Here is a 10,316-nt window from a genome sequence, read left to right on the forward strand (position 1 = left end):
TCATTCTACCCCTTATTCTCTGCATCCCGGCACCACCAAGATGTACCAAGACCTTAAGCCGTACTTCTGGTGGAGCGGTATGAAGAAGAATTTGGTAGAATTCGTATCGAGATGCCTCACCTGTCAGCAGATTAAGGCTGAACATCAGAGACCAGCAGGGTTGTTGCAGCCTTTAACCCTACCTTAATGGAAGTGGGAGGATATCACGATGGATTTCGTGGTTGGATTACCTAGAACCACGGGTTTGTTCGATTCCATCTGGGTAGTGGTGGATCGATTCATGAAATCTGCTCATTTTCTGCCTGTTAGAACAACCTATTCAGTGGATCAGTTGGCAGAATTGTACGTTAGAGAGATTGTAAGACTTCACGGGGTACCGAAGTCTATAGTTTCGGATAGAGATCTGAAGTTGACCTCCAAGTTTTGGCATAGTTTGCAACGAGCAATGGGTACAAAACTGAAATTCAGTACAACATTCCATCCTCAGACAGATGGTCAGTCCGAAAGGACAATTCAGATATTGGAGGACATGTTACGAGCCTGTGTTATGGATTTTGAAGGCTCTTGAAATAAATATCCACCGTTGATAAAATTTTCTTACAACAACAGTTATCAGAGTACGATAGGGATGGCTCCCTACGAACTGTTATACGGTAGGAAGTGTAGATCTCTTATCCACTGGGATGAGACAAGGGAGAGGAAATACATAGGTCTGGAGTCAGTACAACGGACCAATGAGGCAATTGAGAAAATAAAAGCTAGAATGCTTGCCTCACAGAGTAGACAGAAAAGTTACGCAGATCCGAAACGCAGAGATGTTGAGTTCCGAGTAGGGGACCATGTGTTTTTACGGGTATCTCCAATGAAGGGGATCAAACGTTTCGGGAAAAGAGGCAAGTTATGCCCTAGATTTACAGGACCTTTCGAGATTCTCGAGAAGATAGGTCAAGTGGCATACCGGTTAGCATTGCCTCCAGCTTTATCAGCAGTTCACAACGTATTTCATGTCTCTATGTTGAGAAAATATGTTTCAGATCCTTCTCATATACTTAGTTATGAGAGCCTTGAACTGCAGCCAGATATGACATATGAAGAACAGCCAGTGCAGATCCTGGATAAAAAGGATAAAGTCCTTCGGAATAAGACCATAACATTGGTCCAGGTACTCTGGAGAAACAGCAAGGTGGAGGAAGCCACCTGGGAGCTAGAGTCAGACATGAGAGCTCAATATCCAGAGTTGTTCAGGTTAGATTTCGGGGACGAAAACATTTTAAGGGGGGAATAGTTGTAAAGACCGCTTAGTTTAATTTGGAAATTAGCAGTTAATTATGTTTAATTATGGAAAATTATTTATAGATATTTAAATAATTATTTATGCTGTTATTATTGAATTCTGAAATGCATTTTATGTCATTTAGTGATTTTTATAATTTTGCATTTTCGGTGCCCGGCAACATGGAACTCGGTGTTTGGCTTAGTAAAATCACAACTTAGTATGTTTGTATTGTGGGACGGTTATTTAGACATTGGGAATGTCGAGAGTGATCGGGAATTTAGAATTTCCCAAAATACCCCTTTAGTGCCCTTTATGTTATTTTAGTATGGAGGGGCAAATTGGTCATTTTGCCCCATTGGTATTTTATCATTTAGTGGACTTTGTAATTGGAAATTATGTGATTTTAATTTATGTGTGTTGGCTGAATAATATGGTTTTAAGTTGCATTTCTTTTATTTTTACTTAAAAGTTTCAAAAGTTAGAAAAAATCAAAGAAAAAGCAAAACCTCTCTTTCTCTCTTTCTTTCTCTCTTTCGGTTTTGAGCAGCTGGGATTGGGGGGAATTCTTTGTGTGTTTCTAGCTAAATTCATCAAGGTTCTTGTGGTCTTAACTCTTGGTAAGTCTCTTGCCTTTGTTCTTGAAGTTTTTTTTAGGAAAATTGTTGGTTGCATGCTTAGTTTGATTCATAGTTGCTGCTGTGTTTTTGATGTTATTTTCAGAAGTTAATCTTGATTATTTGAGTAGAATAGAGCTACTTGTGATGCATGTTGTGGTGTTGTTTAAAGTTATGGAAATTTTACTCAAAGCTATAGTTTTTCAAAGTGAAATTGTGAGTTTTGTTGCTGTGTTTGTTGGGGTCGCTTTCCTGTGTTTTCAGAGGTTATAATATGCATGTTTAAGTAGGTTTGAACTGATTTGGATGCATGTTAGTTAGATTTAACAAAGTTTGAGTTTTGAACTCAAAGCTTGGAGCTTTAATGGCATTTTTAGTATCTGTGTGTTCTGGGCTGTTTTGATGCTTTGGTATTGTTCTCTGGGGTATTTAGAACAGGTTTGGAAGTTTTGATGTGGTTTGGATTTGATTTGAGCAAGTTATGAATTTTTGAATGTATCCTGCGAGGAACCGAAATTCCGGTTGTTAGTTATGTTCTTTGATTTATTAGTTAAGCCTACTTTTAGGTCAGGGTGATACGTATATTTTGGGAACATGATAGTATGATTGAGTGGGAGTGCTGAACATAAATATGGAATCTATAGCTTCTACTGGTGTATAGAAGTCAAGTGATGATTCCCTTCGAGCTTGGCAAATAGAAGTAAATGGATGAGCTCTTGTTTAACTGACTAATTATTAGATCACTAAACACCATTTACAGGTAGCTAAGTGTTTTAAGGGGCAAAATACATTAAGGGGTGAGAACGGTAAAGAAATCCCATCTCGATGTAGATCATCTATATAGAGGATCTTTAAATCACAATAAGATTATAACAATGGTTAAATGAGATAGCATATTGATATCGTGGAACATATAATATGCTCTATATAAGTCTGAGAGTGCAATTCTAAGTTCTAAGAGTGGATTCAACGAAGAATTAATAAGTAGAAATTTACTTGATAAATTTGGTTCATTTATTGGAAGCTCAGCATATAGATCCACGGTCCCCATTCTAGTTGAGAACATTCTGCTTGTAAGACTCATTAATTGATTCGTGATTGATCAATTATAATTCTAAAGTTAGACTATGTCTAATTTTATAAATTTTCACTAAGCAGGGGTGAAATTGTAAAGAAAAGAGCTTCTAGGTTTATTTATTTATTGATGGACTTTATATGTCTAATTAATAATTAAATTAAATGACAATATTATTTAATAATCTATTTTAGTTATTAAATAATTAGTTTTGGCATTTAAAAGGTTAGAATTGGAAAATTGGCGTTTTTGAGAAAATAGAGATAAAATTTGATAAAACTGCAAAATCAAGTGGGGCCCACTATAACACCATGGCCGGCCATTTATCATTGGTTTTTCAAATTAATATTTTTCATTATTTTAATGCCAAATAATTCTTAACCTAAACCTAGTAGTTGCCTATAAATAGAAAGTGATGGCTCAGTCACAACATATGCTTTCACAAGTTTTCATATCATCTTCTGGCAGAAATTTCTCTCTTCTGAAAAACTGAGCCTTCCCCACTTTCTATACCTGGCCGAAATCCCTATTCTCTTTTCCCTTCATCAATTTCGAACCCTAGTGAGAGAGAGTAAGTGCCCACACACAGCAAGCAGTAATTCAATCATAGATTGGAAGACTGTGAAGGATCAAACTTGAAGAAGAAAGACATTCGGGCTCAGATCTTGATTATATTCTGCTACAGAAAGGATACAAGGGTTAGAGATCTGAGTGGAAGGAGACATTAATTCCGCTGCATCAATGTAAGGTTTTCTTAACTTTATATGTGTTTAATTTATCGTTTTAGAAAGTTCATATTTAGGGTGTTTAAACAACATACTTGTGAGTAGATCTAAGATCCTGGTAAAATAAATTTCCAACAACTGGCCTCAGAGCCATGGTAATTGATTTACTTGCAAGAAATTTAGACTTTAAAACGATTGTTTGTTTGTTTTTGGATGGTATCATGTTGTATTGAGTGTTATTTGATGATTGATTGATGTTTTTGAATTTTCGTGAAAAATAATTGCGATTCTGTTTCTGGAATTATTTTTATTGGATAGTATGGAAAAAATTAAGCAAGTTACCTTTTTACGGAACTCAATTTCGATTTAATTTGAATTAGTTATGATTTTTTGAAGATTCGAAAAAATCGGAGTTGTGCTGAAATTTTCCTGCGATCGCGAAAACTGTCCGTACAACTCACAATTTTTTCGTTTTTCTTCGTTTTTTCATGCTTTTTCATGGAATTAACTTCCGATTTTTTGTGTAGTTTTGTATTTATAGATTTACTATTCCTAATTCAATTCTAATTATCATTATGAATTAATTTAATATTTTTTAAATTTAATTCAAGATATTAGTGTAATTTGAATTTTAAAATAGTAAATATCTATCTTATTGCTTAATTATCTATCTTATTTTTAAATTTGATTATATCTTATCTTATTTTTAAATTTAAGGTCAGATTTTAACTATTTTTAAATTAATTTTTTTTAAAATAATTTGACCTTATTTAAATTTAAAATGAGATAACTGTAATCATGTAATTTTAAATAGATGTAAGATATTTTGCTAACTTTTAAATTTTGTTATTTTATTTATTTAAATTAAATTTAAAATCTGAAAAGATATTTCATTTATCTTTTCTATTTTTTATTTAATTTTTATTTTTAAAATAACATTTAATTTTTAAAAGTAGTTAGCAAATTTTTGAAATGATATTTAGGTTGGTTGAAACCTAATTTTTCAAAATAGTAGGTTTAATTTTAAATATTTATTTTTTAAATAATTTCGAAATTTAAATTTATAATTTTTTTTTATTTTCGAAATTAAACATATTTTTTTTAAATTTTATTTTTCGAAATTAAATTAAATTTTATTATTTATTTATTTATTTAATTATTTATTTTTCGAAATTATTTATTTAAAATTAAATAAATCCTACTTCCAACTATCCAGCTAACCTTGTTGCAGGAGTATGTGGTTTTAGCTTCTGTGTAAGTTTTTCAAAACCTATTATTACTTGATTGCAAATAGCCATGGTTACTTTTTGCCATATCTAATGATCTGATGGCTCCCTTGGTCAAGTTAATAATTTGTAACAGGTAAATTTTACAATCTTCTTTTATCTGTGTATGACCTAGCAACATGATAGGATCCATCCAAGTGTGTACCTGTGTGAGCCTATATGTTTATTTTGTTTTAATATAGATGCATATAGGTTGTTGCTAAATAAAATGTCACACCATGATAGATTTTATTTAGGTCCATTTAGTTATTGGACCTATTCAATTAATAACAGTTATTTATTTTAAGGTTAAATTCCTCTCTTTTGGGCCTTGTGTGAGAGTTGGGAGCCATAGAAGTGGGTACGACATACTGAACCCAGCACCCCCTCACATGAACTACCCCAATTGTGAAGGCCCATTTGCCTGATTTAAATAACTGTACTAGGTTAATTATATTAGTTTGACCTAATAAAATTGAATTAGCAACATAATTAACTTTTAAAATATATGAAAATTTATTTTCATTTTAATATTTTAAAGTTAATTTTAAGAAAAACACTTTTAGTTTAGATATTATTTCTAGACAAACTATTTGTATTTTTCTTGTATTTAATTAAATATAGAATTTTAACTAACTAGATTCTTTATGGAGCTTATTTAATTAAATATTCCTATTTAAGTTATAAATTAGTTGTATCAACTGATTTTTCTCATCTAACTTAAATTTGAATATTTGATTTAAATTTTAAATCAAGTTGAGGAATCCTAGGCCTTAGTTATTAAAGATTCTTAAGATATTTTTTAAGTTGATATCTTTTCGAATATTAACTTAAAATGGAATATTTAGATATTTTTTTAGGTTAATATCTTTTTTGAATATTAACTTAAAAAGATATCTTCAACTTAAGTGGTTATAACTTAATTTTTGATATTTAATTAAATCTAAATTTGAAATTATTTAAGTTTTAGATTTTTTTTCTATATAACTTAAATTAGATATTTTTCAAATTTTTGAAAAGATACTTAGTCAAATAAGATATTTTCTAGATAGTAATTTCTAGACTACTTATTATTTCTAATATTCAAATAGGAAAATATTATACATTGTGAAATTAATTATTTAAATAATTAATTTTGGTACAATTTTATTTAAGTATATTTTTCCTAGTATTAAACTAGAAATTAATAATTAAGCCTTCTCTACACTTAATTATTATTTCTTGAATTTAATACATTTAATTAACTTGAAAAATCTAAATATCTAAGTTGATTTTAATCATGATACTTGAATATTTATTGATTTTTCATGACACTTAATTAAATAGAAAATTATTTTTAGGTTGAAATTTAATTTTTCAACTTAAATTTAAATAATTTTCAATATATATTTTTCCTTTATTTTATTAATCAATTTCGAAAAATGGCATTTTATTTATGCAATATTTTCGAATTTTTTTATTTTGAAAAATAGATTGAGTTGTAAATTAATTATTTATTTTAATTAATTCTTGGGCCAACTTAAATTAATGATTTTTTCAAATATTGATTAATTTAAAATAAAAGAAATTTAAAATATATATATATATATTATTAGAAATTGAATTAATTAGTCAAAAGAAAATCTAGATAGGTGATATTTTTGCTTGAAGTATTTCTTTTCTAATTTTTATTATTTTTCGAAATTTGTATATTTCTTTTATATACTTTAAATTTTCGAACTCAATAAATATATTCTCAAAGGAAATTTTTAAGTTGCTAATTATTTAATTTAATTCAACTTAAATTAATTTTCTTAATATTTATATTTAAGATTATTACTAAGATGAAAATAATTAATTTTATTTCAGTCACCATCTAAGTATAATTTTATAAATATTATATTAAATTCTTATTTTTGAATTTTAATTCTAAATTTCGAATTTAATGAGAATTTATTTATTAGAATAATAAAGAAAATACATTTTAAAGAATGAGCTTTATTATTATTAAGATATTCGATCTCCATTGTGGGTTTTACACCGCGTTTGTTTTAGTGAGTAATCCTCCCTAATGGAGGAACGTTCATTAGCAATTTCGCACCGTTTAATCTCGCATGATAAGTGGTTTGTAAGTGTTTTATATGGTATAGATCACCCTAATGGTGGCGACCATATTTGACTTGCAAATTGCAAAACAATGGTAGAAGCTCATAAGATAGAATAGCCTTGACTCTCGCCTAAACGGGACAACGCTGGATTCCAATCTTGATCGAATAAAAGGTTGCTAGAATGTTTAACATTTTAGATGAGCTGACAACTCTATTCAATGGATGGTAGCTTTGACTCTCGCCTAAACGGGACACTGATATCAGTTTGTTGAAAAACCTTGGAAATTATTTAGGATTGAATTTTTTAAGTATTTTCTCATATCATTCCTACTTGCTACGTGCTTATAATTTCTGAATTGATTTTGTGTTAAGCCATTATTAATTTCTAGTTGTTGATTTCTATTATTTTGTAGTATCTTGTATTATCAAAATGAATCCCATGTTATCACTGTTGACTGAAAACAAGCTGAATGGATTTAACTTTAATAAGTGGAATGAGAACATTAATATTGCTCTCATAGGAGAAAGTGCCTTGTTTGTTTTAACTGAGCCGTCACCTGAAGTGCCTGGGGACAATGCTTCCAAAGTTGTGAAAGAAAAGTATGAGCGTTGGCAGAAAGCAAATGACAAAGCTCTATACTTTATGCTTTCTAGCATGGTTGACACCCTCAAAACTCGGTTTTCTAAAACTGAGAAGGCTGCTGAAGTTATGACGAAGTTAAATGAGCTATTCGGTAAGGCATCACTTCAGTCACGCTTTGACGCGACTAAGAAGTACATTAATGCACGGATGGAATCTCATCAAAACGTGCGTGACCATGTTCTCCTAATGTCAAGTTATTTCCAAGAAGCCCAGGATCATGGTGCTGAAATGGATAGTGCTACTCAAGTAAGTCTTATCTTGAATAGCCTAACTCCAGTATTTCTACCATACACTTCAAATTATGTCATGAATAAGAAGGAAATTGACTTTCATGAATTAGTCAATGACCTTCAAACTTATGAAAATTTGATTGGAGGACCCAAGAAGAAAGGGAGTAAACCTCACAATCCTGGGAATGGTAATGGGACGATGAAACCTGAAGCAAATGTTGCCTTTGCTTCGAAGCCCAAATCGAAGAAGAAGTGGAACAACACCAAGAAGCGAACAAAAGCCATGAAGAATAAAAAGGCTGTTCCTTCTGGTGATGCTACACTTAAAGGAAAGTGTTACTACTCCAATGAGAAAGGTCATTGGAAACCCCAGTGTCCTAAACTTCTTGCAAAGAAACAAGGTATTTCCATTTATAAACTTTAAAAGTTTTAGTGAATTATTATCCAATTGGATTTATGATTCTGGACTAACTTTGTTTATTTGTTTTCTTCTTCTTATAGGCCAAGCTACTTGAACTCAGATGAGTTGGATCAGAAAGCTGGACCAAGGGTGAAATTGTCCAGATGAAGATGAAGCTCTTCAATTTATTTTTGAATTAATTGTTTTAGTTTAAAGACAATTTGGATTTCAAATTTTAGTTAGGGATATTTATCCCTGTTTCTCTCATATTGTTGCAATATTTTTTTTTATTAATAAAGTTTCTATTTTTCGAAATTTACTATTACAAATTATGAGATTGAGCTTCATTTATTTTATCTTCATCAACTATTACCACATTATATTTATATGTTTGCATGTGTAAGTGTTTTTATTATTGATGCAAATTCTATTATATTTACAACTCTTCATAGAGTTATATTAAATAAATACTAGAAATTATTTCTATGTTTATTAATAATTGTTCATTCTAATACAATTATTAAGAATTTGTTTAATAAAAGGATCTTTTGATCTGATAGGGGTGGAGAAAAGTTAAGAAAACTATGGAGTTCAACGATCTTTTAAATCTAATGAACTCTGGATAGTATTCAACTCCACATAAACTCTATCACACTAAGAGAATAATGATCTTTACAACCTTTAGGGGTGGATCATAATCTCTATATACTTAGGGGTGGAGGTTATCCACAAGTACCCTATATGTATATTCTTAGGGGTGGAGTCCATTCCACAATTCCCTATGTAACACATATCTTCTTTAAACATGGAAGTAATATAATGAGTTAGCTGTTATCAATATAAATTCTTGATCTTGATTGTATGTTCCATTTCGATTTTACTGTTGTAAGTAAAAGTTTGATACCTTTGAAAGTTCTTTGTTAAAGTTTCACACTACCTTAATTGAGTGGGAGAATTTTTAAATTCTATACCCATCTTCATTAGGTTGATACTTGTGATAGGTACTTAAGAACATTACTGAAAAGCAAATCTATCCATTCACATGGATAGGAATAGCTTATCAGAATTATGAGAATAAGATAAAGAACTCTAGTTCAGTCCATTCGAATGACTTGAACTTAGAATTCTTAATCCTCATAAAATTTTATGGTATCTTAAATTTGATTACTTTATCTCTGGCATGTATTTTTCACTTCAAAAGACTAGTCTGCTATGTTGATGACTTAGTCTTAACTTAAAGTTTCAGACTAATACAAAAGTCACAACTGGATAACTTTCTAAACAATAAGAGGTTAAAAGTATTATTTAACCAGACATCTGTTATTGAGTGGGAGCTATCTGAGATGTAATCAAATAGGGAACATTAGAAGATATTCAAGAAGGATTTATGAAAGTGATCTATATGTTAGATATTAAGGAACTGTGTATCAGTTGTCTTTGTATCTCACCATCTAATTTCGAAATTCTTGAGATGGTGCTTACTTTGGGGGTGGAGAAATTATTGAATAATAATTCAAGCTCTACCAGAGAAGAATTGTAACTTGGTCTATTCGAAAATACCAAAAAGTTATATCACTGAAGAAAAGTCTACACTGTATTATCTCAATTACATATTTTAAAATATGAGAGACATGTCTTCTATTTATTCAGATGTACTTTTAAAACAGTAAAAGATTTCAGTATCCCTTGATGAGTAAAGCATATAGTAAAGGATGTTTCATAAGAGTATTTATGAACTAGTTCCAGAAGTTTGGGTGGATTCAAATATACTACACTTGATCTGAAGATCAAGATATCAGATTGACCTATTTGCACAGTTTGTTTTATATTAGTGCAAGTGGGAGTTTGTTGGGTTTTATGCTCTAAATAAAACTCTTTACAATCTGATTAGTTATCAATATAAGAAATTTGAAGTGATTGATGTTTGCATGAAATTTACATGCTAATGGTTTAAATATGTTTATTACATTTACACACAAAATCAGTTTAATCCAGATCATA

Source organism: Cannabis sativa, chromosome 9 (assembly GCF_029168945.1).
Source record: "Cannabis sativa cultivar Pink pepper isolate KNU-18-1 chromosome 9, ASM2916894v1, whole genome shotgun sequence".
NCBI classification, from domain to species: Eukaryota; Viridiplantae; Streptophyta; class Magnoliopsida; order Rosales; family Cannabaceae; genus Cannabis; species Cannabis sativa.